Raw genomic sequence first — 16,486 nt, 5'->3', positions numbered from 1 at the left:
AGGCTGCATACCTACTTGCCATAAACATTAAGAAAGTATTTTTATACTGGTTCATTATAGTAGAGGTCTCATGAAGGCAGAGAGATAGGGAGAGAGGCAGGAAGAACTTCACTGGGAAAAAAATCTAGGAACAAAACAAATATTCACATGGGGAAATTAAATTCTGCCCCGAAGATGATTGGCATCCTGACACTCAAAATGAAATTTCATCTTTCTAATGACAACCCTCGCTTTAATGTAACATCATTGTCCTGTGCACACGTACACATGCATGATTGGCGTATAGTCAATGTTTGAAGACTTGCATTCATGCCTCTTGGACTGATTCAACTTGCAATGCTTCCAGGGATGCTTGCAGCTTTGGGTCCCAGAAAACAGAAGGGTAAGAATAGCAACAAGATAGTAACCAGATCAACAGACAATTACACTAAATATCCACTATTTACCAAACATTATTCTAAATACATTTCAGGAAGTGTATTAATTGAATCCCCCATATCAAATATCTATTAAATAGACATCATTCTGACTGATTTCCAGATGGAAAAACTGAGGCATAGACCAGAGATATAGGTCCTTAACATGTCCAGCTGGCAGAGTAGCAGTGCCTGATTCACATGTATGATGCTAATTTCAGGTCCTTTGCCATTTCTTGGTTATGAGGACAGACAGGACCCCAAGATGACCTTCAGAAAACAGTGTCATGACTTTCAGAGAAGATAGTGGGTCATAAAGAAGAGACTTCTCAGGTAGCCAAGAAAGTCAGTTAATCTTTCAAAACTACACAGAGAAAGAAGGAATGAACTCTGACAGTGAGGGGACACGGGTGATGTAGAAATGTGGTGAGATGTTCCTTAAGGGAAAAATAATAAAGACTTTATGACCACAGTGGGCAAAGCAGTTTGAAAACATGGTATCTATATTTCTCCTTCCCTCTCCCTCTCTCCACCTCTCCATCTCCTCTCCCCTCCCTCTCCTTCTCCCTCCCTCCTTCTCCCTTTCCCTTTCTCCCTCTCTGAAATTCAATTCTCATGGTACATAAAGGCTCCAGGAAGTCTTGTAGCTGAGAAAGCAATTTAGCTTTGTTAGAACACACACAGCCATGAACTAGCCAACTTGTCCACCATTTTTCTTTTCTGTTTTCTGTTAGCATTTCTATACATAATTGAGACTTCTCACTCAAAGGTCAACTCCATTGATGATATTTCAGTCCCATGATTCATCAGTCCTCCACCTCCCAAAGATTCCATACCTTCAAAATCAGTTCTTTGAGCTGAACACGTTCATGAGTCAAACCACAGCATAGGCTTCAGAAGGATTTAAACGATCTCACTGCGAACACTAACCAAGCCCAGTTTCCCAAGTGCTAGAGTCTACAATGGTGACAAGATGCCTTAACTCTGGGGATTATTACCAACCTCATTGTTTCTGGCCTTCATAAGTCAAAGGGAGCACTAGCCTATTCTGGAATTCAGGGCATCGGCCTGTCTCCTCTCTATTTCCTGAATCCACCTGTTTTCTAAACTTACTCTATCCTCCTACATATTGTGGAAATGCACCTGCGTCCTGGTACTCATTACCAGAACTGAGTTAGAACTCACCATTTTAAACCTATATTACCTTTTTGATGCTCTGTTGCAGTTCTGATTTCTGTTTCCCTTGTTGTATCATATCATTTGACCCCTTGCTGCCGAGAATACCTTTCTGCAAAGTAAATCTTACCAGGTTATATCAAAGATTGAAGATCCTCACCCTTTCTCTGTATTTATAAGTCAAGTTTCTACTTCTTCATATGACGTCCTTGGTCATCCCTAAGCAGATTTCACATACAATAATCCCCTTTTATAAATCCAGAGGCATTTGCAGTCTTCCAAAGCCTGCATCCTTCCTTCTGCTACCTGTCCTTATGTTCCCAATCTCTCCCTGACTGGTCAAGTGTTCAAGGTCCAACTCAAGCAAAATGCTCTCTCTCACTGCTTCTCTTTCTTTCTTTAAATCCTGTGGGGGAGGGGGCTCTGTTCTCCCTTTCACTGGCTCAGCACCCTACACTCATTTTCATTCTGTCACTTGTTAGTCTCTTCGTCAACCCTTATTGACACACTTGTCTCCTCAGAATCATGTGCTCTCTTTTATTTCCACAGTTTCAGTGCCATACACAGCACAAATTATGTTCTCAATAAAAACAGTGGAATGAATGAGTGACCATAGGTGACCATAAACATGTTTACGGAGCAGGAAAAGCTATACCCACCCCCCAGTAAAAGATTGATTTTGTTGCATACAACCTTTGTCAGGAAAATTTTGTGGGGGATCTCTACAAATGCTATGGTCAGCAGAGTAATGATCTGCATGAGGTAAGAAGGAAATCCAGTTCAGCATGACTCAGTGTTGGTTCATACTTTAAGAGTCTGACCTGGGCACTTATTCTAGACTATTCTAGTTTATTCTTTTTAAGTACAATACAGTTTGGAAAAAAAAAACCAACCAAACAGACAACTTTTCTGGTGACAATTATCACAGTAAAGCTTAAGGATTGACTACATTGAAACTATGTTACAAAGTACATATGACCCCTTTCACAAGAATGGGCCTAATTGACTAAGATTGAGTAACGTTCAGGATAGAGGTCTAGAGTGGGAGAGTCTGGGATAAATATAATAGTTGGAGGTGGGAGGGGGATGTGAGGTTGGGAAGTTATGTGTGACCTACAGATAGCACAGATCGCAATTAACCATATCTGTTCCCAGCTCTCAGAGTAAAAACAGCCACAGAGACAACCCTGCATGTTTAACATTCCTGGTTTCCCTGTGAGCACAAGGACATCATGCCCTCCACAAAATTGAGGACATAATAATTTATAAATAAGCATTACTATAAATATTCTTTCTTGATAGGCAAAGTCCACATAGACTATCCTCAGACACACATGCTCACACACACATTCATGAGTAGAAAAGCACATAGATTCTTGCATGTTTATTTGAGCTTTTGTTTCTGTTTCTCCCACTCTTAGACTGTGCTGCCTCACAGGAGAGAAGCAGAAGCATGCCCCCTCTCCCCCCTAGAATATAAATTCTGAACTAAGGGAACTTTCCAATGAACCAAGAGTAGTTATGTTATAGCAAAAATTTGAAATCAGAACTGAACTCCCCCTCTCCATCCCTTCATGGAGAAAGTCATCCTCTTCTAGGCTGTACTTTGTAGGGCACTATCTCCCAATGCACCTATAATGGGAAATGGAGACCTTTTGTGTCAGGCATGTGTCCTTGCTGTCTTTTCTAATTAGATGACTCAAGGAATCTCTGGGAGAGCAGCAGAGCAAGACCGAAGAACTTGGTTATTTTATTAAGGAGCCCACATAGTTTCGAAATCACTAACCTTCGTTGAACGCACTTCACTGAACGTCTCCAATACAACATAAATACCAGCATCTCTAGTCACAATCATTTGATACTTCTTGCCAGTTTGTTTGATTTATTTTTTTCCTTGATTCTCAATGAGCAGACACAATAAATTGAGGACAATTCCAGGAGACCCAGGGGCCACTTGAGTTTATGATTAATTGTGTACTGGAGACCTTCTTCTAAAGGTACATGTCTCTAGATTTGGTCAGCGGATCCAGGTCCTTCCTGATGATGGGGTAGGTGATAAGACAGGGTCATCCACTCTAGCAGAATGTGTTGGGCTCAATGTCTGTCTACAGTGTGCAGCTTGCCAGATATAGGGAGGTGAAGGGAGAGTAAAGAGGAGAGTAGTCTGCGAAGACATTTTTGGCTCATCCTTGATTTCTATCAGTTGGTCCCCAACCAATTGGCAGCTTCTATTTTCAGATGTGTCTGGGGAGATGAACACATCTTGCTCTTGCTCACTCAGAACAGGATCCAGCTCTTGCCTTCCTTCTCTTTGTCAGAATTGTCCTCTAGGAGGCTGAGAACCCCGTGGGGGCACACAACACACTTTCTCTGATAGCGTTTTTTTTCTCCAGGGCAGGGACTGACTTAATAGAAACAGAATAAATGCCTAGGAGTGACAGCGTGGGTGGAGCCCCCAGACATAGGTCCCTGAGTGAGTGAGCAAGACAGTATTACCTCACGTATTACCTCACAGCACAGACACTGCCTTCTGGGGCAAGTGAAAGCCGCCAGCTCAGAATCCTCACCTCCAGGGGAAGAAGAGTGGTCTCCAAGGGTCTCTGAGTCAAAGGGGGTCTCTTGCTTTGCCAGGCATGGATTGGCAGGTTGTGAATAAAAGGGCCGGGAGATTTCTCAGGGTGGGGATCATGTTTTTAGAGTTACGTTTGAAGGTGATAGATCAGAAACAAGAATGAAATAAAGCACACATGAGGAGAAAAGAAAGTAGGGTGGCATCTGATCCCACAATGTGGTTAAGAATATGGTACCTAGAACCAGCAGTGCCCCCCATCTTCTACACTCATCAGCAAACTGAGGGAAGGGGTAGCAGAAAGCTGTCAGTGTGGGTCTAGAAAACAACCTCTCCTGCACAGGCTACACTAAGAGCTGAGCATGTAAATCCTCAGGCCACATTCTCATGAGAAATTATAATGAATAGTGGGGAAGTCAAAATGCAGGGGTGCAAAAGCCCCAATTTGCCATTTCCAATGTGTAAGTCCCTGGGAAAGTTACATAAACTCTGAACTTCAGGGTCCTACTGTGCCAGCATACAGGAAACATTGACAACTGTCCTGAATAGGAGCCACGGTGCCATCACTGTTGTGGGGCTGAGCAAAAGTAGAACACCACACGCTGCTGAGTCTTGGGATGTGGTGTTGATATGGGCTATGGATGCAAAAGGGGAACTCAAGGGTGGATTGTAAGAGCTTATTTTTTTTTTTTTTTTTTTTTTTTTTTTTTTTTTTTTTAGAAATCAGTGTTCCATGGCAAGCAGAAGAGGCTCATTCTGCTGCTTTGAAGAAACGTTTAGTCAAACTTTATCTCTCCCACTAAGTCACTTATCTCGGAGGGGATGAGAGAGGACTTAGGCTTAAAGTACAACAGCTGAGGCTGTCCGGTGTGTCTCTTGGCCAAGACTTGCCCTCTGAGCACAGACTCAGTCTGTTGATTTATCAGCTTGGCTCAGAGGGTTGTAAAGCCGAGGCTGGGCATGTACCTCAGTGGTAGACTGCTTACCTACTAAGTCCAAGGCACAAGGTTGGAGAGCAGACCAAGACTCACCATTCTATACTTTAAGGTCCTCCCTTGATTACATGGTTACAGACTTGAAGAAAACTAGGTTTCTTCTGTCATCCTGAGGCAGTGATCCAAAGTCCTCAAACCTCACCACCCACCCTGACCTCTTCTTTCAGTCAGCTCAGTGCCTTGACCCCAAACTATGTGAGGTTCCCAATTTATGGTAGCTCAACCAAATGGTTTTCAGCCTTGGAACAGAATGAAAGGCAGACCTACACATCTGTTCTCTTGTTGACTTTCAGTACCAATAGTCGACAACTGTCATGAGCTGCTCAACACTTGACGAAACAGCAGGATTCATGTACAGTATCTGCCAGCCATCAAGCTAATATGTGTTTTCTGAGTGTGTCCAAGACTACAATATTTCGTATACTAGATATACTAAGTACATTTGGCGCTTGAACATTTAGACTTAACAATTCTTTCAGTTTATGGTGGGTTTATCAGGATGTGACCCCATCATAGGTTAAGGAACATTTGAAATATGTGTATGTTACTTTTAACCCAGGAGACAAGCTTTGAAATCGGTGTGATTGTATCTTATCAGTTCTGTCACATGACAGAAATATATGAGCCTTTCCTTTTGACTATCAAGTCCTTAGCAGTGGGGACCTCACTGACTGTATGTGGTTTTATACAATTAGATGGGTCTTGGATAATTTTGGTGAATTGCTAGTGGAGAGTATTGAATGAGATTTAGAATTGAAACCTCCATCAAAGAGAAAATGTTTGGTGACAGTGTGAAACAGGAATGTGTCCAAAACTAAGCCTTAGAGCTAGAATACCAGCTCTAGTACAGATTACAGAAGATCTCTTAAGACTCACAATCTAGACCAGAATATGGGACCCACTTAAAAGAAGTTACACATCTGTTAAACTCATTCTCAACTGTTCTCTGTGCAAACACCTTATCGAGTACTAGGGCATAGAAGGAGAAGCCATCCCATAGACCTAGTATTAGCCCTCTAGCCCCTGACTTTCCCCACAATTGTGTGTTATTGGACAAACCTACACTGTTCAGCCTAAGGCACAGGGACCTAGAAGTATATAACCAAGTATGCCATGATATTTTGGATTACCATGGAGTCACATACCTGACAGCCAGACAGCTTCTAAAGAATTGTCATTTTTTAAAAAGATAAGCCAGTAGTCTTTTATTGGATATTAGTTCTCATCTCAGGATATGAAAAGATTGAATTCTTCATGAATGAGAACTGTGTGTTCAAGAGTGTGGTTCCTGGGGTTGGGGATTTACCTCAGTGGTAGAGCGCTTGCCTAGCAAGCGCAAGGCCCTGGGTTCGGTCCCCAGCTCTGAAGAAAAGAAAAAAAAAAGAGTGTGGTTCCCACCCGCTTCAGTATTACTTGGGTTGAAACTCATATTTGAGTTTCTTGTAAGAAATGCAGAAGCTGAAAAGCTCATAGGCTGCCATCACCAAGTTAAGCACCTCCATGCACTCTTTCAGCAAATTGATAGATACTTGCTATACTCATGGTAATCTCACCGCAAGGTTCCCATGATGCCTCTGGGGTAGGGGTGTGGGGTGGTAAAACTCCACATCAATATCTAAAGCTTGGCAGCTCTCCATGTTTAACCTGCACAAGCTTCTTTTCCTTTAGAACACATTGGGCACATTCAAGATGGCTAGACCGTGGTACAGGACATGTCACTTCAATTTTACCTAAAATGCTATTATTTCGTAGGACCCTGCTCTCTCTTGTCTTTTGCTAAGAGCTACAAGTGTGTCCAGTTCTTGAGTTTGGTTGTATCTATACCATCCTGTCATTATTCTACCCCAAGGTGAATCCTTGGGAATTCCAGAATGTCATGTGCTAACTAACAGGGTCTGCTGGGTCCTAGCAATGCAAACGGCTGATGCGTGACCTGAAATATAAGTGTTGGTGTGTCAGGCATGTGTTACCAAGGTAACTGGACACAGTGCTCATGTCTTTCCTTACGTCCACAGGCTGCCTCAGGCTGAATCTATAAAATAAAAAAAAACAATAATAACAACAATGAAGGAAAGAAACAAAAGCTCAGACAGGACTGTAAAGCAAAATGCAGTGAGTGTTGAAGCAGATTCAAGGATTTTTGGAAGCATTTTGTTATTTGAGGATGTTTGAGCATTTTTTATTGTTTCTTCTCTTTCTTTTCTCTTCCAAACAAGCTTTTACAATGCAGTCCAGGCTGGCCTTCAACTTCCTACCATGCCTACCTTAGTGTGTACCATTTTTCTAATCAAAAATCAAATTCAAAATACATTCTAATTGAAGGGCTCACTATGAAATGTATGTCAGGCTGTTCAAGAAGAAAAAGCAAACAATGATAAAGGCTGGCTTTTGTTTTTGGCTGAATCAGCACTTTTCCTGCTGAGTCAGATTTTCTTTGCTAAGCCAGACTTCCTTTTAGATTGTCTCAGCCTGATACACCAAAGTCTGACTTAAAGTGTTTCTTCTCATCCTCTTTAGTAAAACACACAGCTGTCCCAAACAGTATTCCAGTTAGTAAACAAACAAAAAAACAACAGCAACAAAACCCCCTCATCAATTCTGAGGGAGATGAAGGTCTTTGCTGGTACACTCACTCTCTGGGCTCCCAGAAAAATACTTAACTATGGCTTCCCTCCAGTATTTCTCAAAACTTCTCTATCAATTTTTGTTTTCTTTAATACTTCCTGATAAGGAGTCTGTTTTGCTCCTCCATTTCTCTTATTTAGGAAAGTGATGTCATAAGAACAATCTTCTATTCACCCCACTTAGGGCCCCAGTCACAGGCTGAAGAGATAATTTCATTCAAGTCTAGGCTGTTGAACCAGAATGTTGGGGTTGCTTACAGAAGTGTGGGTGCTGTTTCATGGAGGAATAGTTTTCTCTAGCACTTTGGCACTCCCTGATCAGCTTGCAGGAAACTCCACCTCACAGTCCCCTCCTCACCCAGCTTGTTTACAGCATATGCAACTGAGTTTTCTAACTTTCTGAGCTTTCTGAGTCACACACGTTTGATTAGCTTCCTAAGCCTTCAGAGAATTCATCTTCACTGCAGGAGGGAATGTTTCAATTCGGAGGCAATATTTACACAACAGGTGGCCTCACAGTCTCAGATTTGTTAGAGACAGTTCCAATTACTAAAAAAGTTTGTGGTTAAAACAAAGAAAACAATGCATAAAAATGTTAATTTCAAAGGCCATTGTATTAGTCAAGGTTTTCTAGAGGAACGGAACTGATTAATAAACAATGTATGTATAATAAATATGTTCTACTATGAACATCAAATTATATTTAACTATTTTATATCAAATAATTATATTTAATTTTATATTAATATTTCACATATATATGTGATTAATTAAAATGGCTTAAAGGCTGTGGTCCAACTAATACTACAATAGTTGTCTACTAACAGAAGGTCCAAGAATCTAATAGTCATTCAGTTCATGAGGCCAGAAAGCTCAGCCGGTCTTCAGGATACACCACAATCCAAAAGAAGTAGTGTCTAATGCCCATGAGGGAGTGGACTTGCCAGGGAGAGTGAGTGAAGCCAAGGAGGTAGAGAGCTGGCTTCTTTCTTCCATGTCCTTTATATAGGCTGTCAGCAGTAGGTGTGGCCCAGATTAAAGGTAGATTATCCCACCTCAAAAGATTTGCATTAAAAGTAGGTCTTCCTACTTGCAATGATTTAGTTGAGGGGAAAAAAATCCCTCACAGGTGTACTCAACTGCTTGGGGTTTAGTTAATTCCAGATTTAGTCAAATGGACAGCCAAGAATCCCAGCCATTAGGACCAAGCCCAATCTTAGCAACTGAAGTCAGGTTGCATGACATACAGGGCTTCATCAGTGTGAAGTTTCATCTCCTTTTGAACATAGCCTTTAAGTTCTGGTATGGCTGCATCAGTGTGCCCAACACACTGTGACTGAGAAAATCAGGATGAATAAGAGAACAAGGAAATTTTGCATTATCTCCTTGTAAAGGTTTGACTTGATAGTGGGAACATCCTTCATTGCTGTCCAGACAGATGTATACAGTCCATCTGACAGCAAAGAGGACCAGCTCCTAAGAGAAAGGAAATTGGTTAAAAACAACAACAACAACAACTAGAATTTTCTGCTGCAGTAGCCGGTGACAGTCTAGGACACAAATTCAGCCTTTCTGACCCTGCATGTGGTACAATGGGAGGCATGAAAAAAAAATAAATTAAAAGGATTTACCCTCCCCCCCAAAAAAGAATGAGCAAAATTAATGGACTTAGTGACTTCAAAATTTCCTGCAGGTGAGAGTTTTGTACGGATCCCACCAACCAGTGGTTTCTATACCTTGAAAAGAATAGAGCCCACCTGTGGCTGGACTTTTGTTTGCCCTCATTTTTTATGAGAGGCTAGGGTGCTTCCTACATGGAAAATCCCAATGTTTCCTCACTTAGAAATCACAGAAACAGCAGCAGTGAACACAGAGCCCCATAGTTGTAAGCACAGTTGAAGAAATTTTGATTCAAAAATCCATTATACAGGGTCAAGGCCAGAATATATGTCCCAACATGCCATCAATTCTCCAGTAATCATATAACTTTTTTAAAAAAAAATCAATACTTTGGGGTCAGCCTGTGATATAACACCCATGGAAGAGAACCTTTTGTGGAATTTATTTTCCATTACATTTTTGTCCAGTGCCCTAAATTCCAGAAGGAGTTATCAGCTCCCTACACTCTTTATGCATTCTGCAGCTTCCTCCCTCCCTCCACTCCTCCAGTCACGTCTTTTGAATATGAAAAAGCTTAATGTATTCTTTCAGGGGGGAAAAAAACCCTTTAAGGCCATCTTCATAAGCAAAACCATTTCTTATTTAATAAACAATCGCTGTCTCATTAAATGTAAATTAGTCCTTTATCCTTAGCTGTATTTGTTGAATCTCTTACTTACTGTGTTTACCAAATTTGTTTCGTTTGGCTCCAAAGCCTTCTGTAAACTTCTCATAAATAGGAAGTTGAAACGAAGGCACTTTTTCTATGTCAAAGCACCTGCATTAACAGCTTTGAAGGGAGCCTCACAATGGGCTCTCTGTTCCCAGTGTCCCAATGCCAACCATCCTTGTCACCTGGAACCCCTCCCCCCACCCCTGAGAGATTTCTGGCTGTGATGCAGGGCCCCCTCCCTCAAAGTCAAGGTTGTGTGTCATAGAAATCAGAAGCTGGCTGTGGGTGGGACTTCCCCGGCTTTGCAAAGAACAGGCAGTTGTCAAGAGCTGAACCGCAATGAGTTCTTTGCAGCAGCCCTGGGCACGTGGATTCACTGGGACTCAATATGTCTGCATTTCCTGGCTTAGAAGGGCCCCATGTAAGGCCCATCTGTTCCAGCAGGCATCTCATAATCGGATAGGATGCTTGGCAACACCATCCCAGATAATGGATATCTGAATATTTTTTTGTAATTTCCAGGCTTGTGCCTAACAGCTTAGCAGTTGGCCTTATGTTTAAAGAAAACGGATAATAATCATGAGTGATGTGGTAATTTCCATTCAAAAATTTCGAATGGCGCTTAATTAAATCTTCCAATAACATTTAGAAGCCAACGTCCTTCGTGTTCCTGCCAGGATCATCTGAGAAGGAAAGGGAGCGATAGGACAGTATACAGGACTGTGAAAGGCTCGCTGTGGCCAGAATGCACCAGGCCCAAATGCTGTGGCTCTCCACTCTAGCACAAACCCCACTGTATTCCCTCAACGTGGTCCTTTACATGAACTAGTTCGAAGGCAGCCAGACTGAACCAGGTATCCCAGGAGTGGCAGAAGCTTTGAGAACTAACTTATCTTCATGGTGTCTATGAGAGCAGACAGATCTGCCTCGAGGTTTAGAGAAACAATTTCCAAAAGTGTCGTCTTTTGCCCTGACTCAAAAGAGAAGACACCCCGCTCATCCTATTGGCTCGGCTCATTCTGCATTTTCAAGGAGACTGTAGAAGGTAAGCACAAGGGTTGCTTATTCAAATTTTACAGTGTCAAGCCTGACAACTTGTCTCTCCTCTCCAAGAGGATGTCTTCTGACATCCCTGCTTATACTAAAAACATCTGAAGAGCCTTATCCTGAGGAGAGATCTTAGAAGCTCTTAGCACGGACTCTCCCATTTTAGAGAAGAGAAGCTGAGTCTCTTCTCCTCACCCCATGGCTAAAGAAAGAGCTATCTTCCTTTCTGTACTCTTAACCCTTGCTTGGACTGAAACCCAGGGCCTCTTGTCTGCAGCTCCTCTGGGTGTTTACCTCAGCATTTTGAGTGGCTACTTCCTGTGTTAAAACGAGAGTCTGTTTTTATTCATTCAGTCCCCACTAGGGACAGGCAGGGAGCAGCACAGCAGAAGGATTTGCTGGAATCCTGTTTCTAGCCCTTCCACCTACCACCCAGAAGTCACTGTTTCCTTTCAAGTGCATCCCCTCTATCAGAGGAAGCCTAATTCTTTTAGCCTTCACTATAGCCTCCCATCCTCAACTTCTTTTGTCTCACTTTTCTGAGGTGTGAAATCAAGTAAATGGGATTTACCCTTTGCCCTCCAGGGAAGCTGAAAGATTGATAAGGTGTCAAGGAAACGCCTGGATTCTTTAGCATCTCACAACATCCCGTAGAAACAGAACAATCCAGAATTGAGAAATAGGGACCGATTCCCCCCTTACATTAAACTTCAAATTTATTTTCTGCTCTGTTGCTATTATTTTCTACTTGATTTTTATTTGGGGGGATTTGGTTTTACTACGATTTCAAATCTTTTATAAATGTCCCTACCAATCCGGAGGAAGCAGCGAGGCGCTGAAGCCGGCTGAGACAAGAAAGATGCAGTAGGTCAGGCTGCAGGACCGACAGCCCTGTCACGCTGACTTATGATGGATGAGGGAAAAGTCTATTTCTCATCCACAGTGGGGGAGGTGAAGTGTAAAGAAAGATGCACCAGGCGTCTCTAGGCGATTCATCTTATAGGAGATAAACTCTCAGAAACTGTGGTCCTGTGAGGGGAAGAGAGAGGGAATAGAAGGATTGAATTCATTACGTGAAGTATAATCTCACAAGGAAATACCCAAACCTCTATCTGTGGCACCCAAGATGGGAGGCGGCGAAGACCCCGCGTCCTCCCTCATATTTGTCAGCTGCTAAAGCAGGCGTGGAGAGGAGAGTCTCAGATTGCGCTGCTCTCCTTGTAAACAACCCTGCCCACCAAATGCCTCAGGAGACCAGGCAAAACCTAGGGCATCTCCAGTGGATCAGATCAATAGATGGCAGGCCCATAAGGCGACCTCTGAGAAGGCTCTCCTTCGGAGCCTGAAGTCCGCATTCCCCAATTTCTCTTTTTAATCTCTGGGTTTTAATATCTACGAAACCTAACACCGTGGAATTGAGGTTAGATATGAGTAATCCCGTGAAAATTGGAACATGGTACTTTCTCTCCAGAATATTCTGTAATCATATCATCCTGACTTCCCTCTGTCCATTTCCAGATTTTAGCTACGTGGCCCTGAGCTCTAGGCATCGAAACTGACAACTAAAAACAGGGAAGGTGAGAAGCCCTTCCTTGTCCTCTCAGGCATGACTAGGGGACCTGAATTTCCCAAGTCCTGGATAGCATGAGGCCCTCCAGCTCTAATCGTTCCCCCACCCCACCCCCCACAAAGCTGTGGCAAACCCCGCCTTCTGTTCTTGGAGCCGAGACTTTCAGCAAGGTCCACCCTGCTTCTCATTCCCACAGTGACCTTGGGCAAATCACTTTCACCTCCCTGAGCCTCAGTTTCCACATCTGGAAAGCTGAGATAATAGCTACCTGCCTCCTGGGGCCGACCAGCAAGGCTTAATTAATTATGTTTGGCCAAGCTTTGGAGACCTTTGCTGGAAGAATCCGTGCGAGTGCAAATTATTATTATTATATCGCTGGAGCCTTAACTCCAGTTTTGCTTCTGAGGCTAATGATTATTTCTTTTTCTGAAGGAAAAAAATATATTAAATTTAACTCCGAGGAATGTATTGGGGAGTGGGGAAAATTTCCATTTGTCAAGGAGAGAACTGTGGAAGTAATTGGAAGTTCCTGCAGCTCCTCTGGGGAGGAGTCCGGGAAAATGCTTCCTATTCCAGTCTTCCCAGACTGTTTTTCCTGCTCCTGCTTTCCCCTTTTCGGCTCACCACTGAGTCTCTTGGTGCTGCAGAATGTTAACCTAGGTGAGCTAGGGCAAGATCCCATGCCTGTGGAGTCCACAGGGCTGCTCTCTTGTAACAGCCCTTCCTCTACGTCCTGAGCCCTCCCTTGCTGGTTGGAAACACAAACACCTCTAAGAAACAATGAATGCAATACTCTTGGGTGGAGTTCAAAGACTAGGTACTTTCTCTATTGAAAGCATCCAGCCAAGGTCTTGTCTCCCATCAAACATCTCTCCCAAGACTGCAGCTTGTTTTCCTCCTCAGACATAAAAATTGACAGCCTTTGTCCTGTCATTTCCTGTCTTAATGAAGCCGACTCCCCAAGTTGGCTTCAAATTAGCCTCTAAAGCAGTTTCTCCCATGACTCCAGCGAGTCTGCAGGCATTTCTGACCCTATAACACTCACCACAGAGATCCTGGGCTGAAAAATTGGGCTCCTGGAACCAGGACAGGTCTGTGCTCTCTAGGACACTCTGGTCTATGGGCTCCCTCCCTCCAACTGTAAGATATTCTCACACAGCTCTACTGTCCATGCTTAGAGCATGCAAGTTTGAAATTAGGGATTTAACATTGAGATCATTTTACTGCAGAAAAGGCTGGCAAATCATTCCTTTAAGGTCAGCTGGGCCCTGAGCCAACCCCTCAATCTTGAGGACTAATTTAGTCTTAAGCAGCAGGATCTGCTCCTCACATATCTGGAGACAGAAAAGTCTGAGGTCAAGGGTCAGCATAGTTAGGTGCTGGTAAGGGCTCACTTTCTGGCTTGCACAAAGTGACCTCTCTGAGTGCCCATATGGCAGAGAAAAGGAAAGGAACTGCTTGCTCTCTGCGATCTCCTTTTTTTTTTCTTTTCACATTTCCAGGTGTGTGTGTGTGTGTGTGTGTGTGTGTGTGTGTGTATGTGTGTGCATGTGTGTTAGAATTATATCTATGCATATTCTGATCGATGTAGATGCATATGTGGTGTATACAGGTCCATGTGCATGTGAATGCATGTAAATGGGGGCCCGGAAGTTGATGTCTAGTTTGTTTCTCACTTCTTCTCCATTTTATTTATTTAGTCAGGGTCCCTTGGTGAAGCCAGAGCTTGCAGATTCTGGCTATCCTTAGTCCATTCAACCTGTGAATCACCTGTCTTTGCCTCCAAGGTGCTGGAAGAGCAGGCATTCACCATGCCTACCTGACTTTTATGTGACTACTGGAGATCGGAATTTTAGTCCTCATGCTTTATGGCAAGACTTCTACCCGTAAATCTATCTCCCCAGCTTCCACCCCAGTTTTGTGAGGTATCATTGACATATACTACACATAATCAGTACATAGAGATTGGAAAGTTCTACAAACGTACAGAACCCTGTCACCATCACTACAACTAATATCTCCAAGAGCTTCCTTGTGTCTCTTTTCTTTTCCATATCTATTTATTATTTAATTTTATCTTTATGGTCAAAACACTCGACATGAAATGTACCCTTTTAATTAATAACCCTCCCAAACCTATTTGCTTCTTGTATTCTTTCTTCAGGCTTACCTTCCTTCATGGATACCTTATCATCTGCGCGCGCGCACACACACACACACACACACACACACACACACACACACACACACACATACACACACATTCAAATGCACAGGATCCGCCCTGCACACTCACACACTTCGGCACACTCACTCTCTTTAACATGCTGATGCCGTCACACCAGCACAAGTACACAGGCACATAGACATCTTTCTTCCGACATACCTAACATCAAGTCCCCTTCACATACAGATTTCCAAGCCATGGCGCTCTGTCCTTTGCTGAAGCCCCGGAGCCTATCCCCTGTGGTGTTATAAGAGTATGAACCACTGTAAGGCACTTGCTAGCTCTCAGGTCTTATGATTCCCCTCCCTTAGGGAATGACAAGCTTGGTGAAAATAGCAACAGTGACCTCTACAAGCCCAGGATGACTTCGCCTCTATGTTCAGTCTCAGTGGCATCCCGGATAGGACACCGTATTTCTCATACTTAGTGCCTTTATATGTGCCTGTCTCTCTGGAACAGTACTGACTCTACTTTGTGTGGGAAAAATTCTACCATGGTTCCTAGTTCCAACTGAATTTCTCTTTGGGGAAGTTTCTAGGTCACTTCCTTTCTCCCCCTTGCCTTCTGAGGCAGGTTGTGGGTCCTTTCTTCCTTCACTACCACTATGTCATAGGCACTGCCATCACCAGCGTCCGCCATGCTGAGATGAACACTTTTTAATGATTTATTCATTCACTCAGGGTGGGCCTGGAGACATGAGCACGCCACAGGCATGCGTGTGAAGGTCAGAGGACAACTCTCAGGACTGTGTTTCTTCCTTTCTACCTCATGTAATCTGTGGGTGGAGCTCAGGTCACTGTGCATGCTGGCAGCTGTCTCTGCCAATGTCCAGGGTTGAACCTCTTTGGATTTGTGTGGCCCTTCCTCTCCTAGTGTCAGGGAACTTAAGATTGGTCCCTGACCCTTAGTTAGCACTTAAAAACTACTTCATGAGTGGACCAGTTAATTTTCATGTTTCACATTTCTGGAACAAAAATTAATCCTACATTTCATTCATTTTTGTGTCTGATCAAGAGTTTTGCTGGACGCATCCCAGAGTTCCCATGTCCTTAACAAAGGCACACATGCAACTTAACGTTCTGAAGAAGGAAAGTTCTTTGAGCTGAATGATCTACACAGGGAGGAAGTCTTACCTTTGTCCTGCCTGCAGCCTTATCAGCCTCCAGCTTGAAAACACAGCATTTCAGGGCAGGATGAATCATCTGTGTGCACGCAAGAGGGCTGAAGTGGTCAGGAATGAAAACGGGATGCCAATAGAAGATGATATTATTAGAAACCTGTTAAACGGGTTCCTGGTGTGTGCTTTTAACGTTTCTCCTGTCAAGAAAACCGCTCCACACCAGGACTCATTTTGTGCAGTCAATACAATCCTGATAAGACCTATCAGAGTGCTTATGGTGCTGGAAGAAATTAAACATTTAGGGGACTCCTCCAGCGCCACACTGATTGAGCTCAAATGATGCTGCTAAATTGACAGGTGCATTGGCCTGTTCAAGCCAGTCAGTCTTCCTGGCTGAATGTATTACACAT

The 16,486-nt window shown here is 43.2% G+C and overlaps 1 protein-coding gene and 1 long non-coding RNA gene across 5 annotated transcripts in view; one reads left to right on the top strand and one right to left on the bottom strand.

Moving 5' to 3' along the window:
• The window catches only part of Ntm (neurotrimin), a 990,153-nt gene that overhangs the window by 176,751 nt on the left and 796,916 nt on the right, over positions 1-16,486 (top strand). The gene's annotated exons all lie outside the window — the stretch shown is intronic.
• LOC120094317 (uncharacterized) lies at positions 4,844-15,245 on the bottom strand. Its single transcript, XR_005488620.2, has 3 exons — positions 15,116-15,245; positions 11,971-12,188; positions 4,844-9,256 (listed from the first exon to the last, which is right to left on the bottom strand). It is a non-coding gene; the product is annotated as an uncharacterized LOC120094317 (long non-coding RNA).

This window comes from Rattus norvegicus, chromosome 8 (assembly GCF_036323735.1).
Source record: "Rattus norvegicus strain BN/NHsdMcwi chromosome 8, GRCr8, whole genome shotgun sequence".
Lineage (NCBI taxonomy): Eukaryota > Metazoa > Chordata > Mammalia > Rodentia > Muridae > Rattus > Rattus norvegicus.
The sequence above is the reverse complement of the archived record's forward strand: the minus strand, read 5'-3'. Positions and strand labels throughout refer to the sequence as shown.